This window comes from Podarcis melisellensis (assembly GCF_964234715.1).
Source record: "Podarcis melisellensis genome assembly, chromosome: 8".
Classification (NCBI taxonomy): Eukaryota; Metazoa; Chordata; class Lepidosauria; order Squamata; family Lacertidae; genus Podarcis; species Podarcis melisellensis.
The window spans coordinates 32,535,353-32,553,478 of NC_138540.1; the positions used below are offsets into that span (position 1 = coordinate 32,535,353).

Here is an 18,126-nt window from a genome sequence, read left to right on the forward strand (position 1 = left end):
CAGCTCAGCTGACTGACGAGGACGTTCTGCGGCGGCGGCCGCCGCACAACCACCGCAGTTGCTGGCAGCGTCCGCAGCGCAATAAGTAACAGCGCCTGGTGCTGCCAACTCTTTCTCTCTCTCTCTCTCCCGCCCCGCCCCCAAGCTCTCGCGCGCCCCGTGTCAACATCGCCGCGCGCAGCTTCCCGAGCTTGAAGCCAGCCGCTGCACGCACACGCCGGCTCGTAATCGGCTCCGGTTGTTGCCTTTCTCTGCCGAGGTCGGTGGACCCCGAGCCTAGGCTTCCTTCCCGCACCCCGCTTTCCGAAGACCGCACACCAGTTGGGCCAGTACATATTCCCCTCCCGTGACTGGAGCGGAATAGCCCTTTCTCTTCTTCCCCAACCCTTGTCGTTGGAGGAGTCCCTCAGTCCCTCGCTTTGCTGCCTCCTTCCCCCCCCACCCCCAAAGCTTGGAGGTTCCCCGGCAAGGGGGAGGGGAAAAAAATTGAAAGTTACACTTTCGTGCGTCCCTCCCGGCGTGACGCTGCGCGCTGACGTCACGGGGCTGTAATGGTGGTGTGCCTCGAGATTTTTTTCATCAAACAAGTGTGCCTTTGCCCAAAAAAGGTTGGGAAACACTGCTTTACAGAGCAAGATGTTCCCATCCCACCCCCACTCTCAAGTTGTTTGTGTGTAAATAACCTTGAGAGATACTATGGGATTAAGTGGACTTCCTCCCTCCCACCCCCCAATAATAATTCTTTGTATGAAACTACTTTCCAGCAGAATAAGACATCACTGATAAAGTCAGAAAAGACACATTTAAAAACAATATTGATCAAATTGCAGGGGGCAGTGAACTGTGAAACAGGTCTATTTTCCCATAGGTTTTTTTTTAGTTACTGATTGACTGTAGGGCCACGGAATGTGCTTTTCCTAATGGGTTAGCAGAATTGACTTCTGAATGACAATGCCTTCTTCCCTGAGGCGCTCAGTGCCCTCCTAAGTGCAATGAATGAAACAATATCACCGGACGTTATAGAATGGAGGTCACATTAATCTCTGAGACTCGGGACTGACTCCCCTTTCCCATGGCCAAGCAAAAATAAATCAATTAACTTCTTTTCATAAGGAACCTGGGCAGCAAACTATTAAAATATATATAGAGAGAGGGCAAAACTGTTGACAATGGAAGTTTTCACTGAGTGTAGGGAAAACAAGAATTTTAATGTGACTGTATTTCCTTGGCGCCCCCCTCTTTTTTTTTGCATCGGAAAGCAAATGACTGTGATTTTATTGCCTTTTGCACAGAATAACTTGCAAGCTTGTTATAAGTGGGTTTTAATCACTGTCTGTGGGTTGTTAATTCACTATAATAAGGCGGTAAGAAACCTCCAGAACTCTACTAAAAACCACCAAACTCTGGTAATTTGCTTAACGTGGGATGGGCGGCTGAGCCTGCATCTGAGATTCGGGGGGGAGGGGGAGCGGCAGGATGGCGGAAGCGATCTAGGATGGAAACATTGCTGATTCAAGACTCGGTGTAAGTGGCTGCTCTTTAGATGCAGGAAGCTGATTGAAACTTTGGCCGACAAGAGTGGGGGAGTTGAGAAAGCTGGGGATAAGGGATCAGAATGTACCAGCCAAAAAGAAAAGCCGACATAGTATTGAAGACTGGGGGCGGGGGAGGGCAAGGGAGGCCCCATTTCAACATGAGGATCATCCAGTGTATGGAAAAAAATGGTCCCATTCATCTCGTACAAGGACTTCCATTCAGTGTAAGCACACCCTCTGCAAGGAAGAACAATAAACGGACTATAAATTGGAAGAAAAGAAGTCTGGGTTCGGGGGATCCACACAGCCGGAGCAATTATGGAACCCCTTCAGAGCATGCCAGGCCTGTGCTTCAGGTCCCAGGCCTTAGACAAACGGGTAGAATTCCCCTGTCGTAAGTAAATGGTTCTTACAGCACCAATGTTCCTGACGGACACATGCGGAACAAAAATGCGAGCAATTCCTAGGCAAGAGGTCCGGACACTTAGCAATTCAAGTCAGCTCCACCGTGGATGTAAACACATTAAAATTATGCGTTGGGATGTGACATCCGTCCAACAACTGATCCCGTGAGCTGAATAGAATATAAAGAAAGGAGTTTCCCAGGCTGCCGATTGGCATCCACATGGAAACAGCTCCTTTTCACAGGGATGTCTCTCTGAAACGTTTCCTAACCTCACAAGTAGAATCCATAGGAACATGGGAAGAATCCTTATACTGAGTCAGACCTAAGTTTGGGTTTGTTTACACACTGACTAGTAGTGGCTTCCCAGCATTTCAGATAGGGTTCCCCCAGCCCTACCTGAAAAAGTTGGGGATTGAACCTGGGATTGAACCTGTGCAAAGCAGATGCTTTACCACTGAGCCATGTCCCTCCTATGAGTCATGCAAACATCACAGCCTACACCATGGATGGAGAACCTTCAGGCTAATCTTGGTCCACCAAAGGGGCCAATTTGGCCTATGAGCACATGTCATCCAAACCATGGTCACCTGTCCATCAGCTGACAGCACTTGCAAAGCAGACTTAGTCATAGAGCAGAACCGACTCTTTACATATTCTTTGCAGACCCCTCCCCTGGCATGGTTCAACTTTGACAGGTGATTGTGACCACCCACCTGTCAGTCACCTGATGCCATCATGATGCCAGATGGCTGACTGGTTGTGGCCATGCCCACCTGTCAAAGTTGGCCTATATGGGGAAGCTAAGGAGCTGGCCTTCCAGTTCTCCAATCCTAGCCAACATGGGACCCACAGCAAATGGACTGCTGGGTGACCTATGTTCACTGGAATGGCACAACTATGGGGGGAAAGCTAATTCCATGTTAGGGATTATTAGGAAAAGGATCAAAATAAAACTGCCAATCTCTTTTTCAGAAAACAATGGCATGACCACATGAGGGTTATGGTACAGAGTTCCGGTCACCTCGTCTCAAAAAGCATATATTTGAACATGGAAAAGGTTTGGTAAAGGCAACCAAAATGACCAAGGGGATGGATTGACTTCCCTAAGAGGAAAGGTTACATATTTTGGGGCTTTTTAACTTGGAAATAAAGCAGTCACAAAAAAGTGATCACTGATATAAACACACACACACACACACACACACACACACACACACACACACTATCCTTATCACCAATCTGCCCCTACCCCAAAGGCAGAACATAGGTGGAATAAATATTCTTCCCCCTATTAGATTTAAACTGAAGGTCTCTGGTGGAATCCAATAATGTGCCATGAATGGGGTTTATGGTTCTTCCCGCAAACGGGAGTCCGTATTTAGTTTAATACTCTAATAAAAATTTCATGCTGACCCTTTTGTCATCTGGCTGTGAGTTCAAGCATTAACACTGAGGTCAGGCAATATGAGGATGGCGTAACCACGGTAGAAATTCTGAGGATTATAAGTTTCCTAGCACCCCCCCCCCAATCGCCCACCTTAATTTTCCCCCCAGGTTATAAAACACACATCTGACGTCTGTCTTAGTTTGGGTGTCAAGATCTTATTTACAGTGTTTCCTAATGCTCTTCCAAAACTCATGGTGTTTTCTAAAGACAATGAGTAATATGCAGCCAACAAATCCCAGTTCCGTGAGATATATAAGCAATGCTCCCCACCCCCCGTACTTCCAGTGTTTTGTATTATTTGCCCTTATTTCTGAAGATTACTTGTGGTTTTAGTACTGGGGAGAGCCGTGTTTGTTATTAACACTAAGAGATTGATTTTATGACAGTTGCAGGGGTTATTGTTAGGTGTGGAATTGGGCCTCAGATCACGTCATCTGCAATTTGTTAGCACAGAGTCATTGGGATTGTAATGCTGAGAGAAAATAATGCCATTTCTGTATCATTTTCTTTCTTCTTTTTTTAAAAAAAATTCTGAGTAGGGATGGCTAACTTCCTCAGCTTAGAGGGACTGGATTCTCTCCAGATAAGCAGCTCAGATGCTTCCTTCCTACCCCTCAATGCTGACATCCAGCTCTGCATTTTAAATAGGGGAAATTAAGTTCCTTGAGGAGGAGAAGCTGATGGGCTACCTTTTATCATTTTAATTTGCAAAAAGAGATATCTGCATTTAAAGCAGTATGAGAGCCAGTGTGGTGTAGTGGTTAGAGCGTTGGACTAGGACCTGGAAGACCAGGGTTCAAATCCCCACTTAACCATGAGACTCACTGGGTGACCTTAAGCTTCTCAGCCAAAAACCTACCTCACAGGGCTTTTGAGAGGATAAAGTGGGGGAAGAATGAGATCCAGGTATGTCACCTTCAGCTCCTTGGAAGAAAGTGGTTATATAGATATAAATAACTAACTGGTTCAGGCCCTCTTGGAGAAGAAGTAGGGGGAACCATAGTCTCAGAGCTCAACCACATGCCTCCAGGTCTCCCTTTCTGAACTCGGGGGATCTCTTCATGCCATACATCCCTTGCTGGCCTCACTTGGCACTCCCTCCAAGAGCTTTAGCCTGAGTAGAGCATGTCCTTGAACCCTGATAATGTTTCATCCAAGGATCTCTTCCCCCCTGCAGGAAATTGTGACATTTGACCTTGCATGAAAAGCACATTTTCTGCATGGGATGAAGGGGATCTTACACACCCTAGGCTAGTTTTGGTTATATATATATTCTAATTGAATATATTCTAGTGTTGGAACATTCTCTCCTCAGTTCTGTTCTGAACTCTTGTTTTTCTACCGCAACTCTTCCTCAAGAGTTGCAGTTCTTGCATTTTGCTCAGGTGACATATTTTATCTATCAGATGTGGTGCATTTATCTTACCATGGTCTTCTGAGTTGGATTACCTTGGCAACTGGCGGTGTTGCCCTCCCACTGTGTGGTAAGATTTGTCTAATTTGCATACTCCTGCCTGTGGAACAAGTGGGAGGGGCCTAGTAGCCATTCAGCTATCCACCAATGCTATAGAGCCTGGGAGAGCACTGCTGTAGTTGCTACTCCATGTTCCTCATGGTTCCAAAGACGAAGAAGGGAGATTTCAGGGCCATACTGGATTTGGGGTATATGGGGTGTTAGGGAAAGTGTAGTATATTTGGTGGGGGACACATCATGCTCCTTCTGGGGTAGTTTGTCCACCTTTGCTCCCCATCTTGCACTCAGTTCTCACTTGTGCTATCTTGAAGCTGCCAGTATGCGCCAGCAGCCACACCCTGAGAATGGCTTTGACTGCCTGTCTAAACCAGGTGATGGGTCTCAAACACTCGATGGGTTAGGGACTTCTTCTGCATGTGAAGACAAATTGAACAGATAAGACCAATAGCAGGTCCAACGGTCAAGAAGGTGGTTTCTGCACGTGTAGGGGAAGTGAGGGGCAAATGGGGCTCATCAACCTGGCAAGGTAGCCCAGATAGGAGAAGGAAAACCCTGAACCCAAATTCCCTCTGCCTTGCAGGATATTTTTGGGAGAAGACAAATCTGCAGCCTAAGGCGGTTGGATGGCACCTTGTCACCTCCTTTCAGCAACTCCTACAGCCATGCTAGTGCCAAACATATTGCTCTGCTTTCCTTTGGACCACATCAGTGAGACTGAGGGGGGATCTTGCCATCTAGGGAGCCCAGGACCTTCATACACACTGCCAGGCTTACGCCCTGCAGAGATCACTTCAGTGCTGCTAATGCAGTGGTTTAACTTCACCCCTTGAAGTGCACTCCATTGTCTGTCAGGACAGACAGATGCCAACAACTGGATTTGAAGGGGATGAACAGGCACCTCCGGAAACACAGGGTTGCCCTCCCACTTGTTCCACAGAATAGCAGCCATTGATAGCCTTAGCATTCATGAATTTGTCCCATTTTCTTTTAAAGCTATCCAAGTTAGTGGCTATTACTTACATCCTGTGGGACCTAGGTTCCATAGTTTAACTATGAATAAGTCATTTATTTTAACTTTCAGGAATCTTCCAACGTTCAGCTTTATTGGATGCCAACAAGTTCTAGAGTTAGAAGAGATGGAGAAAAACTTTTCTCTATCAATTTTTTCTAAGAAGGGAATGAACACTTTGACGGGGGGGGGGGGGAGCTTCCCCACCTCTGCTATGTAATGATTTCTGGCAGAATTGCACGGTCAATTCATCTTCTTCATAATGTTATTTCTTGAACAGAAAACAGTTTTAGTCATTTGAATGCAGTTATGAAAACCTATGTAAGTCAAGGAGCAGACTGAGCTTACAATTGGGGGGGGGGGCTGAATCAACAGCTACAGAACAGAGAGCTTTTAAGCTTTTTTAATAAAAAAAACTAGAAAAATCAAATCAATATTACAGGCCAGCTCTTCTATTAATTTAAGAGGAAATGGAAAACAGATATTAGAAGAATAGATCGTGGTTTTTTATTCTATTTTATGAGATACAGAAAAATCATAAGGAACTGACATTTATAATTCCCTTAATGCTTTGCCTCCCGTGAGTTATGGGTCGATCCCCTACTCCAGACCTGACTTGCGTGCTCGCTCTTTTTATTAAAGTAGTGCATAAGGTTGTGTCAGCAGTTCCATTATAAACCTCTATTAGCAGGGGTTTATAACCGCCTCGTAAAAATTTCCTCAAGGCTGAAAGTTGGCACATCATGTCTTAATCTAGAAATAAAAGATGTTTCTACCCCACCCGCTGTTTATGATATTTTAAAATAAATAAATAAGTGCAAACCATTTGCGTGCTGATAAATGAAAACGTTAACGCAATTTAATAAGACACCAAAATTGATCTGAAGGCAACATGATTTGTCAATTGTTAATTAAGAGCACATTGCACTTGAAGCACTGCTGGCAGAAGCATGAGATGGGGGTATCTTTGCTGGACTGCACCCCTACAGATTGCAGGTGGAAGGAGTTGCATTTTTAAAGTACAGTGGTACCTCGGGTTAAGTACTTAATTCGTTCCGGAGGTCCGTACTTAACCTGAAACTGTTCTTAACCTGAAGCACCACTTTAGCTAATGGGGCCTCCTGCTGCTGCCGTGCCACCGGAGTACGATTTCTGTTCTCATCCTGAAGCAAAGTTCTTAACCTGAAGCCCTATTTCTGGGTTAGCGGAGTCTGTAACCTGAAGCGTATGTAACCCGAGGTACCACTGTATTGTTTACAGCACCAGATCAAGACATTTTGCTGCCTGGAGCCTGAATGGCTTCTCAGCCCTCCTGCTATCATCAACAGGAAGGCCTGTTGGTCTGTGGTGGAGCACCTCATTGCCATGCAGAAGGTCCCAGGTTCAATCCCCAATGGCAGTTCCAGGTAGGGCTTGGAACGACTCTCTTTCTGAAACCCTGCAGAGCTGCTGCCAGTCAGTATAGAAAATACTGATCAAAATGGAGCAATGAGCTTCTTCTAAACAAATAGTCCAACCTCCTGCAATGCAGGAATCACAGCAGAGGTGATGACTGCTGTGGGCAATATCTGAGAAGAGGCATTCCCACTGCCTTCCCCCTCCCCCCACACTTTGGTAGCCATGACAGTCACCATCAACAGTTATTTTCTTTAAAAATATATATGATATAAACACAAAGTGTATGTAAACAAAATGTAATGAGAGAATTTAAAATTGGTGGCTTAGTTTATCAGGGGCATGTTTCAAATATTTTCAATAGATAAGTCGACAAAAATTTGTAGCCTAACTCATAATGTAAACAAAAATACCATGTGACAGAGGAGGCATGCTGCCCTATCAATATGGGGAAGCATTGAAATATATGATCTCTGTCTGCCTTGGTGCAGTCAAGAAAGAAACACATGGACCCAGTTGTGTAGCTTGCCTTCTAGATTTTTATTGCAGTTCCCTTGAATGAAAGGGTAGTTCTAAAGTGCTGAGAGAAGGGTGGACAAGGTGATAAAGGGTCTGGAAACCAAGCCTTACGAGGAATTGGTGAGAGAGTTGGAGATTTGCTGTATCCAAGTCAAGGATGCTGAGGGGGCTGCACTGAAGCCTTGATGTGAGGAAGAATCTGCTTTAGATTCCCCAGGGGGCTTGTTGTAAGTTGCTTTGGGTTGCCCTGGGCAAGATAAAGTGATCGACCAATCCATTAACTGATTAATTAATTTAAAATGTTTAGTCAGGAGAAGAGAGATGATAGCCATCTTCAAATACATGACGGGCTGTCTCATGGAAGATAGAGCCAGTTAGTTTTCTGTGTCGCCAGATCGTAGGACTTGAACCAGTGGATTCAAATTACAGTCATACCTCTTGTTACGTTCGGTTCAGGTTACGTCTTTCCAGGTTGAGTCCTGCAGCGACCCAGAAGTACCAGAAAGGGTTACTTCCGGGTTTCGCCACTCGCACATACGCAGATGCTCAGAATGACGTCACATGCATGTACAGAAGTGGCGAATCGCGACCTGCGCATGCAGATTGCGTTCTGCTCATGTTGCGAATGGGGCTCCGGAACAGATCCCATTCGCAACCAGAGGTACCACTGTACAAGAAAGGAGATTCCAACTAAACCACCTTGGCTTTGAGGCCTGAAAGACGGTCTCCATATCTTGTAGGCCTTTTCCTACCTGGCCAGGTGAGGCCCTGACTGGCTCCAGCTACACAAGCTGAAGCTGCTGCACAGACTCTTGGGCTGGGGTATTGTTTTGGGGGGGGGGTTGTTTGGTGGTGGTGGTGGGGTTGTTGCTGTTATTGATATAAACTTTTTATATCTTTATTTTAGATCTTATGATTTATGTGGAAATCATTTCAGTTTGGTTGCATACATTTTGATGGTTTATTTATTGTTTATTACTACTTTTGCTATAGGGATGCGGGTGGCGCTGTGGGTAAAACATCAGCACCTAGGACTTGCCGATCGCATGGTCAGCAGTTCGAATCCCCGTGGCGGGGTGCACTCCCATCGTTTGGTCCCAGCGCCTGCCAACCTAGCAGTTCAAAAGCACCCCCGGGTGCAAGTAGATAAATAGGGACCGCTTACCAGCGGGAAGGTAAACAACGTTCCGTGTGCTGCGCTGGCTTGCCAGATGCAGCTTGTCACGCTAGCCACGTGACCCGGAAGTGTCTGCGGACAGCGCTGGCTCCCGGCCTATAGAGTGAGATGAGCGCACAACCCCAGAGTCTGTCAAGACTGGCCCATACGGGCAGGGGTACCTTTACCTTTTACCTTACTTTTGCTATGTTTGTAATTATGTAATTTTTTCATGTTGTAAGCCGCTTGAGCATGCTTTTACTATGGAAAGGGGGCATACAAATAAAATGATGCACGTATGTAAGCATTAGGAAGAACTTTCTGACAATAAGAATTGACAGGGTAATGGACTATCTTGGAAGCTTGTAGATTCTACTTTACTGGAGGTTTTTAAATAGAGGCTGGATGGCCACCTGTGAGGGATTCTTTATCTGTGATTCTTGCATTGCGGCGGTTGGACTAGATGTCCTTTGGGGTTTCGTCCACCTCTACAATTCTATAATTCCATCCCTGACTATTGACCATGCTGGCTTGGATTTGTATCTAAAGAAAAAAGGGCTTAGATTAAATAAATCATGCTGACATGTGGAGAGGTGGGGGTGAGATATAAAATGCAAATAACAAGCTTTAGAAGGCCATGCCATTGCATTTTGGTAAACCAGCAAGATGGAATGCCATTCCATAATTGGAATAAAAGTAAAGATGATTATCTAGGTTTTAGTCCTTTGATCTTCAAGCAAAGAGCTCTCTGGGGAGCTGGTAATCTTTGTTTCTGCTTTCTAAATGGCAGGCAACAGTTATAGAAGCAGCATGACCAACATTTGCATCCTGATGCAGTAGCTCCAATATGTGAATGGGGAGTCTGATGTACACATCACTGAGCACCATGCAAGCAAGAGTTGCACCCTTCTCTTAATTCTTAAGGAGCAGGTAAAGGTAAAGGTAAAGGTAAAGGGACCCCTAACAATTAAGTCCAGTTGTGAATGACTCTGGGGTTGCAGCACTCATCTTGCTTTACAGGCCGAGGGAGCTGGTGTTTGTCTGCTTCCACAGACAGTTTTTCCGGGTCATGTGGCCAGCATGACTCAGCTGCTTCTGGAGAACCAGAGCAGCGCATGGAAACGCTTTTTACCTTCCCACCGGAGCGGTACCTATTTATCTACTTGCACTGTGTGCTTTTGAACTGCCAGGTTGGCAGGAGCTGGGACTGAACAACAGGAGCTCATCCCATTGCGGGGATTCGAACCTCCAACCTTCCAATTGGCAAGCCCAAGCAGCACAGTGGTTTAACCCACAGCGCCACCCGCGTCCCTTCTTAAGGAGCACCTAGCCTTAAATTGAAATTATACACAGACAGCATTACTTCAGTACTGCCCTTTAGGTGGGTCCTTCCTGGTGATGAGATAGCACTAGATGTTTTGGCCAAAATTGCAGATGGCAAAGGCTGAGGCAGGAATGACACCCAGTGGGAGCTGCAGGAAGATCTGCCTTGTTGGAGACATGTACAACCTTGGATGGGCAAACCTGTCAAATTCAGATTCTCTCAGTTATCAACTGAACTCCATTTTAGTTTGTAGAGTTTCCATATTAGTTTGCAGTGTTTTTCATTTATATGTCCATGACAAAATCCATCAGTGTTTTAGTGCAATTTTTCCATATATATATTTGTATGCACTTTTGCCCAATATGCACATTTTGGCAGAATAATTTCCCCTAATATAATGTTATTTTCAGGAACATATGCATTTTGATGCACAATTCACCCTACTGGATGCATGCTGTACATGTTACCTGGTTGGCGAACTCCATTGCAAAATTCGGACAAGTGAAGATTTTGAAGGATGTGTGTGCTTCAGTTTATGTGTTGTTTTGGAAAGTGCAGCTTTGCTTTTAAATGCAAACTGAAGGTAATTTCTCCCCTCTTTCTGCCCACAAAAAGTCTCAGGAGTGCACATTGGCAGCATGCGCTTTGCCAAAAGAAGTAGCCTTGCCCTCTTCTATGATCCAAAGCCTTTTCATTTTTCGAAACCACTGTGGGAGTAGAAATGCACAATGCCAGTACTGCCAACCAGTCTGTCAGCTAGAGGTTCCCAATCCTACTGCAGTCAACACCTGAGAAATATGTCATCTGGCACTATGGCCTCTTGAATTGAATCAGTACAATATTGAACCAAACAATTTCATGAGCATTCTTTTGATTCCATCACACAATAAATGGTGTCCCACTTCTGTTGAAAAGTCACTTTGGTCTTAATTTCCTGCTTCCGTAATTGTTTACAGCTGGTAACTTTAATTGGTACCATAATATCCCAGGTCTACCTTAAGCGCCGATCAATTGCCAGAGCTTTAATCATTATAATTACCAGCTATAAACAATTAGTTCAATGCTTCTCCACATTTTTGTAATTATCCTTGCACAGCTATCAGGAAATGAGATACTAAAACAATCCTGTCACTTCAAAACGGGTATTTCACATGACCCAAACCCTTTCTACATTGTCCATTTGGAAACTGCCTCCTCTTATCTCTCTAACAGTATAGGAGAGTTCTTTAATTACAAAGCATTCCCATCACATGTGGACAAAAGTGCCCTTTTCTCCTAATACATTTACATCAGAATTTGGACACTGGTAGATTTTTTGGGGATGATCTTTCCAGTGTGTAATGCCAGAGATAATGTATTTTATAACAAAGATTTTTTTCAGTGGTGCGCTTATCAGTTTTTTGACCCACGTTTATGCACCTGATTCCATTTCTCCACCAATAAAATTAATTTAAATTAGTTTTCCAATTTCATTTTTATGAAACATATATTGGTATTATTAATTCTGATAGAATTTATCTGTTTTAGAGCACTGCTATTTTTGTTGTTGTGAAGATTAACAATTTCTCAGAACCAGTAGATCTTTTATATATTATTTTTGTTGTGTTTTGAATATAATTTCCAATTTGCAAAGACTGATAGAAGGGAAGCTTAAGTTCTGGATACTTTGGTGCTACTGGATTTTAATTAAATTGCAGGAAAACATTTAGCTCATTGCTTATTGGTAAGGGGTAAAATTATGTGAGTTTATCATATCTGTTTTGCTATACTGACAATATCTTATGCATTTCAGAAAGACAAGATAGTTCACTGTGCCAATAAGTTTCTTGAAGTGGTCTTTGGAATTGCATACCTGCTCCTCAACACTATAATTGACAGCTTCATCTTAGCCAATCACGCATGCCAGCCTTGCCAACATGGTGCTTTCACCAACACCCATCAGCTCCCGTTGCATGGCCAATAGTCAGGTATGATGGGAGTTGTGGTCTAAAACATTGACAAGGCACCATATTGGGAAATACTGACATAAGCATTATTTCTGCAAAGCATGGACTGTGAGGTGACATCAGGTCTGGCTGAGGTATCACAGGCATCTCAACACAAATGGAGAGCACCAGGTTGGGGGAGACCTGCTTTAACCATTATACTATACTCATTCTAAAGTGGGATATCACTGCTATAGAGAATATTGTGACATTAATGACTTGCCCATTTACTGACATTGCTTGCCAAGCATTTTTACAGATGTGCAACTGATGAACTACAATTAGCTCAACATCTTCAATGTATACAGGCTTTCGCACACTGAGTAAATTGCAGATTGGCCGATATTGTTCTCATTGTAACCAGCTTTACATTGAGGGCTATTTCCATCAGCTGGAAAGGAAGGTTTTCAACAAACAGCCATTGGTAAAGGTTTCACATACACAATACACTGCCTCTCTTCCATCCATTAAAAAAAAAATTAAGCTGGTAAATAGAATTAAATATACAAAAAACAGAGATCAGAACAACAGTGTTGTTGGCATATGCTGTGAGGTTAAGATTCTGTTATGAAAACATTCTCCATTTGAGAAGTGTTTGGTGATGAGATGAGGATGCCCCCATATCTGTGTAAAACAAATTGCATCAGATTAAGGGAGTCGTGATGAAGGATATATTGGTGTGACCCACTTCCCAATCTGAGTTGGCTTTGCTGATATATCAGTGGACCATCTGATCCGATTCAAAGTAATGGGAGATTACCACGCCATCTAATTAGAATATCTCTGCAGTAAATATACTGATGAACACATTCCACAGGAGTCTTGCCCAGATGGTTAGATGAGCGAATTAGGGATGCCTGATTTATCACAAGGAAACAACAATGTATTCTCTCAGATTTAGAATTTCCAAGGAAGTCGGATTATTATTATTGTTATTAGTATTATTATTTCTATCCCGCCTTTCTCCCAAGTTCATACTGAAGGCAGCTGCCAATATTTAAAAACATCATTATAGAACAGTAGGTGATAAGAACTAGTTTAAAACATTAATTAAAATATTCAAAACACAATTAGATCTAGCAGCTGAAATACAGTTTGTCCTGATAGCAGTCCAGTGATCAGCATCAGTTTTCACAGGCCTTTCTGACGAAGAAGGTCTTGGTCTGCTGGTGGAAGAATAACAAAGAGGGAGTCAATCTAGTCCCTCTGCTTCCACAATCTGGGAGTAGCCACAAAAAAGGCTCCTTCTCTTGTGTTACCACCAACCATGCTGCTGTTGTTTATGGGACCAAGAGAAGGTGCTCATTTGAGAATCTTAGAACCTGGGCAGGTTCATAAAAGGAACTTTCAGGAGACCTGGGCCCAAGCCATTTATTATGTTTCTGTCATGAACTGAGCCTGCAGAGTAGGGTTGACATCACCACCTGCTGTCCTTGGATCCACTAGTGCTGATGTCTGCTCTTGGCCCAGTTTCACCCAGGAGCACACTCTCTGGGCTCTGTCTTATGTAAGCTTCAGTGACAAAGAGCAGTGAGCCATTTTTAATTTCCCACAGTGCTGTGGAGCATTGCTGCATGGAGGTACTGTGGGTAAGGAAAAGGGCAGGCAGCTCACTCCTGCCTTCCACAGATTGTAGCATGAGTACTGCTGACCTCTCTTTCCTTCTTGCTTCCCTGCCCCAGCATGCATTTAGGCCAAGCGCCATGTGCTGCCCACCTCTGGAAGAGGGCTAATATCTGATGGGGATGCCCTTGTTTCTTTTCTTTTCCTGCTGGCAGTTGGTTCGGTATAGATGAACGAAGGCTGTGAAGTGCATAAGAGAGATTTATGGCTATTGATTATGGAAAGGGTGACTTTGTAATTTTATGGGAAGATGAGCCTGAAAACTTTTTGTTCCTCCTTGTCAGATCTCCAGGGCCGCCAGGCTTTTGCACTGTAAATGAACCTTGAAGATTTGTTGAAAATACTGCCAGAATGACTCTTTTTCTTCTTCTTTGCTTTCCTTTTTCGTTCGGAAACACAATTTCTCCATCATTCTGTAATAAAAGTCCAGGAAGCACTTCATCATTACTGATTAGATTTTTCAGCATTTTGTCAAACTTGCTCCCTTTATTCTTTGGGCATTTGTGACATCCTGCACCATGCTTCTTGTGGCTGGTGGGTCATCAAAATCTTGATCAGGAATAGAGAGCCTTGGGCCAAACAAGGTCCTCCAGGCCTCTCTTTCTGGCCCTCAGAACTCTCTGTAGAGCATTCCCCTTCTCTAGGTCATGAGAGGGAGTCCACAGAGAATTTTGGGTGCCTGAAGCTGGCTTAGTCAGACAGGTGATGTTTGGCTGGAGCTGCAGGACCATGCATAGCTCCATGCAGGCAGTCTGCTCTGATGAGATGTAGTGCTTGGCCAGTGTCTTTTATCCACCCTGAGACAGACAATATATCCAACTCTATGTCCTTTCTAAACAGCAAAGAACCTTGAAGGCATCTATAACCCTCCAGGTGCTGTTGGACTGCAACTGTTGGTATTCCTGACCACCGACCAGGCTAACTAGGGAGAATGAGTTTTGGAGTCCAGCCACATCTGGAGGACCACAGCTCTCCAGCCCCCACTTTTGGGGGCAGTCCTCTGGCCTGCAGCCTAGCATTCTATCACCTCTGAGACAGCTCCTAGTTTGTGCATTATTTGCACTGATGAGCAGACAGGATGAGACCCACAAACTAAAGCAGAGGGAGTGCTGTTTTGTGGTGTCCTAGTTTGGGGTGGTGCTATGGTTCAAAAGGACCCCAGGTTTATGGGTCAGTCTTCGGGTCTGAGTCCTGATCCAGTAATAAAATCATGGAGATGTTGGTATTTCAGATCGAATTAGTTCCTCCTCCTCTTTACCAGAATCCTGACTGCTATTCAGGACTGGGTTCATGACATTGTGGCCTATTTGCTTTGATTATGAAGCTCTACAAAACACCATGCATAATAAGAGGAACAACAACAACAACAACAATGGTGTTCATGATGAAGACAATGGATTAAAAAATTAGAGATGTGAACTACAAGTTTGGAACCTACTTCAGGTTCTTTGTAGCCCTTGGACTGCCTTTGATTCTTGCTATTGAATCTGGTTGGAGCCATTGAGAGGCAGATGATTTCCACAACAATAACAATGTTTTGGCCCGGTTTGCTGTTTTCTCCACCATTATTTACTGCCTTTGATGGCTCCGTCGCAAACCGAGTGCTGTGTATTTCAGTGTTATCTTTTAACCACTTGACAAGTCCACCTATTTTACTGTGATTATTTTATACTAGGTTGGGAGCATAATAGTTCCTTTTGGACATGTTGAAGCACAGGATTTGTAGCACTGCTGAAGCCCCGTAATTTATCGTCAATACTTGGAGGATGCATTTCAGGATGACGTTCACAGTCGGTTCAGTGGCTGGCATTCTCTTCCTGCTATTCTCCTCCAAAAGTGCTGGGGAAATGAGCACAGCTCTCTGAGGTGTGTGTGTGTGTGTGTGTGTGTGTAAACATACAGGCAAAGCTGAGCTTTTGACAGGCTTGAAAGTGAGATCAGAAACTCAGTTGGAGCTACAAGTTTTGACATCCCTGTTGTCTGCATTGCATTGGGGTTGAACCCCTCCCTCCCCCCCTCCTGGAGGTTGATTCACATCAACTTAAAAACAACATGGAGTTAACTCCCACCAATGTATCAGATAGACTGGCCACTTATGCATCAGCCCAAGAAGAAATGAACAATAATAAAAAGAAGAAACTGATTTGTATAAAATGTGCTCATACAAATGTAGATGAAAAGCATGTGCTTTAGTACTCCAGCTGCGGTTGTCCAGCCTCATTTAAAAGAGGCTGTATTTTGCCCTGATGAAGAAGGACATAACCACTTTCCACCATTCTCTCACCTCTTCTATCTAGGTGGTTCAGATTCAACCAAGAGAAGATGGTGGTCTGAGCAAGATGGATGCCGGCAGGACCAGATCTCTCAAATAAACTGCAAGGCTACCAGGACCATGGCAAGGATCAAGATGATAATTCAGGATTACCAACAGCAGTCCTGAAGCTGAATCAGGAGAAGCATCTTGGCTTGGTAGTATCTTGGAGCAACTGGTACAGTTTTATAGTTTGGACTAAGTAAAGATGGAACCCCCTTCCTCTGATGCTGTGTCTGGCAAGTTAAAGAGCTACTTTCAACTATGTAATATGGTGTGTATGGTACGGTGTTCTAAATTAATGTAACTATATTGTGACTCTCTTTGTATTTTTATCATATTTGCTGAAATAACTTTAGTACAATAGAGATACAGATGGTGCTCCAAATCTTACATGCTTTGGAAAGATAGCTGTCATCAGTGGACAGTTAAGGATAAATATAGAATGGCGTATTCCCATTTTTCCCACAGCATGCCCAGGAACGTAGATTGATGGAGCTGCTTTTGAAATGCATAACTCACACTTTCTGTCATTCATCTTTTGATGTACCTGCACAAGACATGTGGGTTAGGCTTTGAGATGGCAGGCTGCTCTTTGATGGAATATCAGCAGAGGCACTTCTAGGGAGAGTCAGAGGTCAACTGTGCAGTTATTGGACAAATCCCTCAGCGAGACACCCAAGAAATGTAATTTATTGTGTTAAAATTGTAGTAAACACAACATTTTAAAGACAGCTGTTACTATGTGTCTGTAACTCTGAGCTGGAAGTGACTCAGTGAAAGAGGAGGCCATAGCTGTATAGAATATGTACTGAGTGCCTCTTTTCTCTCTCTCTCTCTCTTTTTACAAGATATTTATTAAGGTTTTCAGTATTAATACAATAAAAAAGAAAAAAAAAGAAAAAAGAAAAAATAACAAAAATACGAAAAATAAAAAAAGTTAAAAACACACAAAATTTCCATAACTTATTTTCCATTAACTTATTTCCCAGACCTCCTCATACCTCCCTTTTTTGTATTCCAATTCAAATTGTTAGTTCAGCAAATCCTTATCAATAAGCTTGAGTGCCTCTTTTCTCCATGGCTCAATGCAAACCCTTGACCAATGGAAGCTGGTCCATTAGGGCAAATGGGGCACTGACTCATTAACCTCAATCTGCCCTCACCCGCCTGCCTGCCTTCCTCCTTACATGCAGTCCTCCTGGCTGTCAGTTCCCTTCTTAGACTCAGTGTTGCCTTTGTCAAGCTCAATAGGTAGGAGAATTGGGGGGGGGGGCTAGAATTAGTTGGCTCCATTCATCATTGGCTCTGGCGCCACCTACTGTTGGTCTCCCTCACTTCCACCCTACCAGTTCCAACAGTTACCATTGCCTCTGAGTGATTCCTGATATACATATACATCAAAATGAGGCATTTGAATCCTGGGGTGGTAGAGTGAACTGTATCACTGCAAGCAGAGAATGCTATTTTCTAATGTTCCCATGTGAAAACAAGCCAAAACACTGCAAGTAAAAAATCTAACACAACAAGAAGAGTTTTAGCCCTATCCACTCCCCCATTTGCTAGTTTTCTACTTGTAATACCCTTTAAAAAACAAATGGGCCAGCATTAAAGAATATAACCCCCTGACCTTCAGTTTTGAAGTGGAACAGTCCATTCTGGCACCTCATTCCCACTTCATTCTGTCACAAGGGTTTTAACTGTCCTTAAAATTGTTTTGAGTCAGGGGTTTCAGCTGGCATCCAATAGGCTCAGTGTTGCCCCCCTCCCCAGCACACACAAAATACATAATTTCATTTAGCCTCTTGTGACCTGATCAAATCTAGCTTTTAGATTGTAATAATCTCTCCCCAATTTCATGTTAGCACCACTCATTCAATGGGTTGCATGTCGTCTGGGAATGCATGTAGCGCCAGTGTGGATTAGTGAAGTTAGAGAATTC

At 43.8% G+C, this 18,126-nt stretch overlaps 1 long non-coding RNA gene across 3 annotated transcripts; it reads left to right on the top strand.

The window, feature by feature from the left end:
• Positions 1–4,944: 4,944 nt before the first annotated feature.
• On the top strand, positions 4,945–16,412 carry LOC309377165. 3 transcript variants are annotated; one of them, XR_014171453.1, is made up of 3 exons: positions 4,945–5,233; positions 7,132–7,277; positions 16,171–16,412. It is a non-coding gene; the product is annotated as an uncharacterized lncRNA (long non-coding RNA). The 3 variants fall into 3 exon arrangements; XR_014171454.1 differs by having other exon boundaries at positions 16,180–16,412; XR_014171455.1 differs by lacking the exon at positions 16,171–16,412 and adding an exon at positions 10,676–11,170.
• The last annotated feature ends 1,714 nt before the right edge of the window (positions 16,413–18,126 follow it).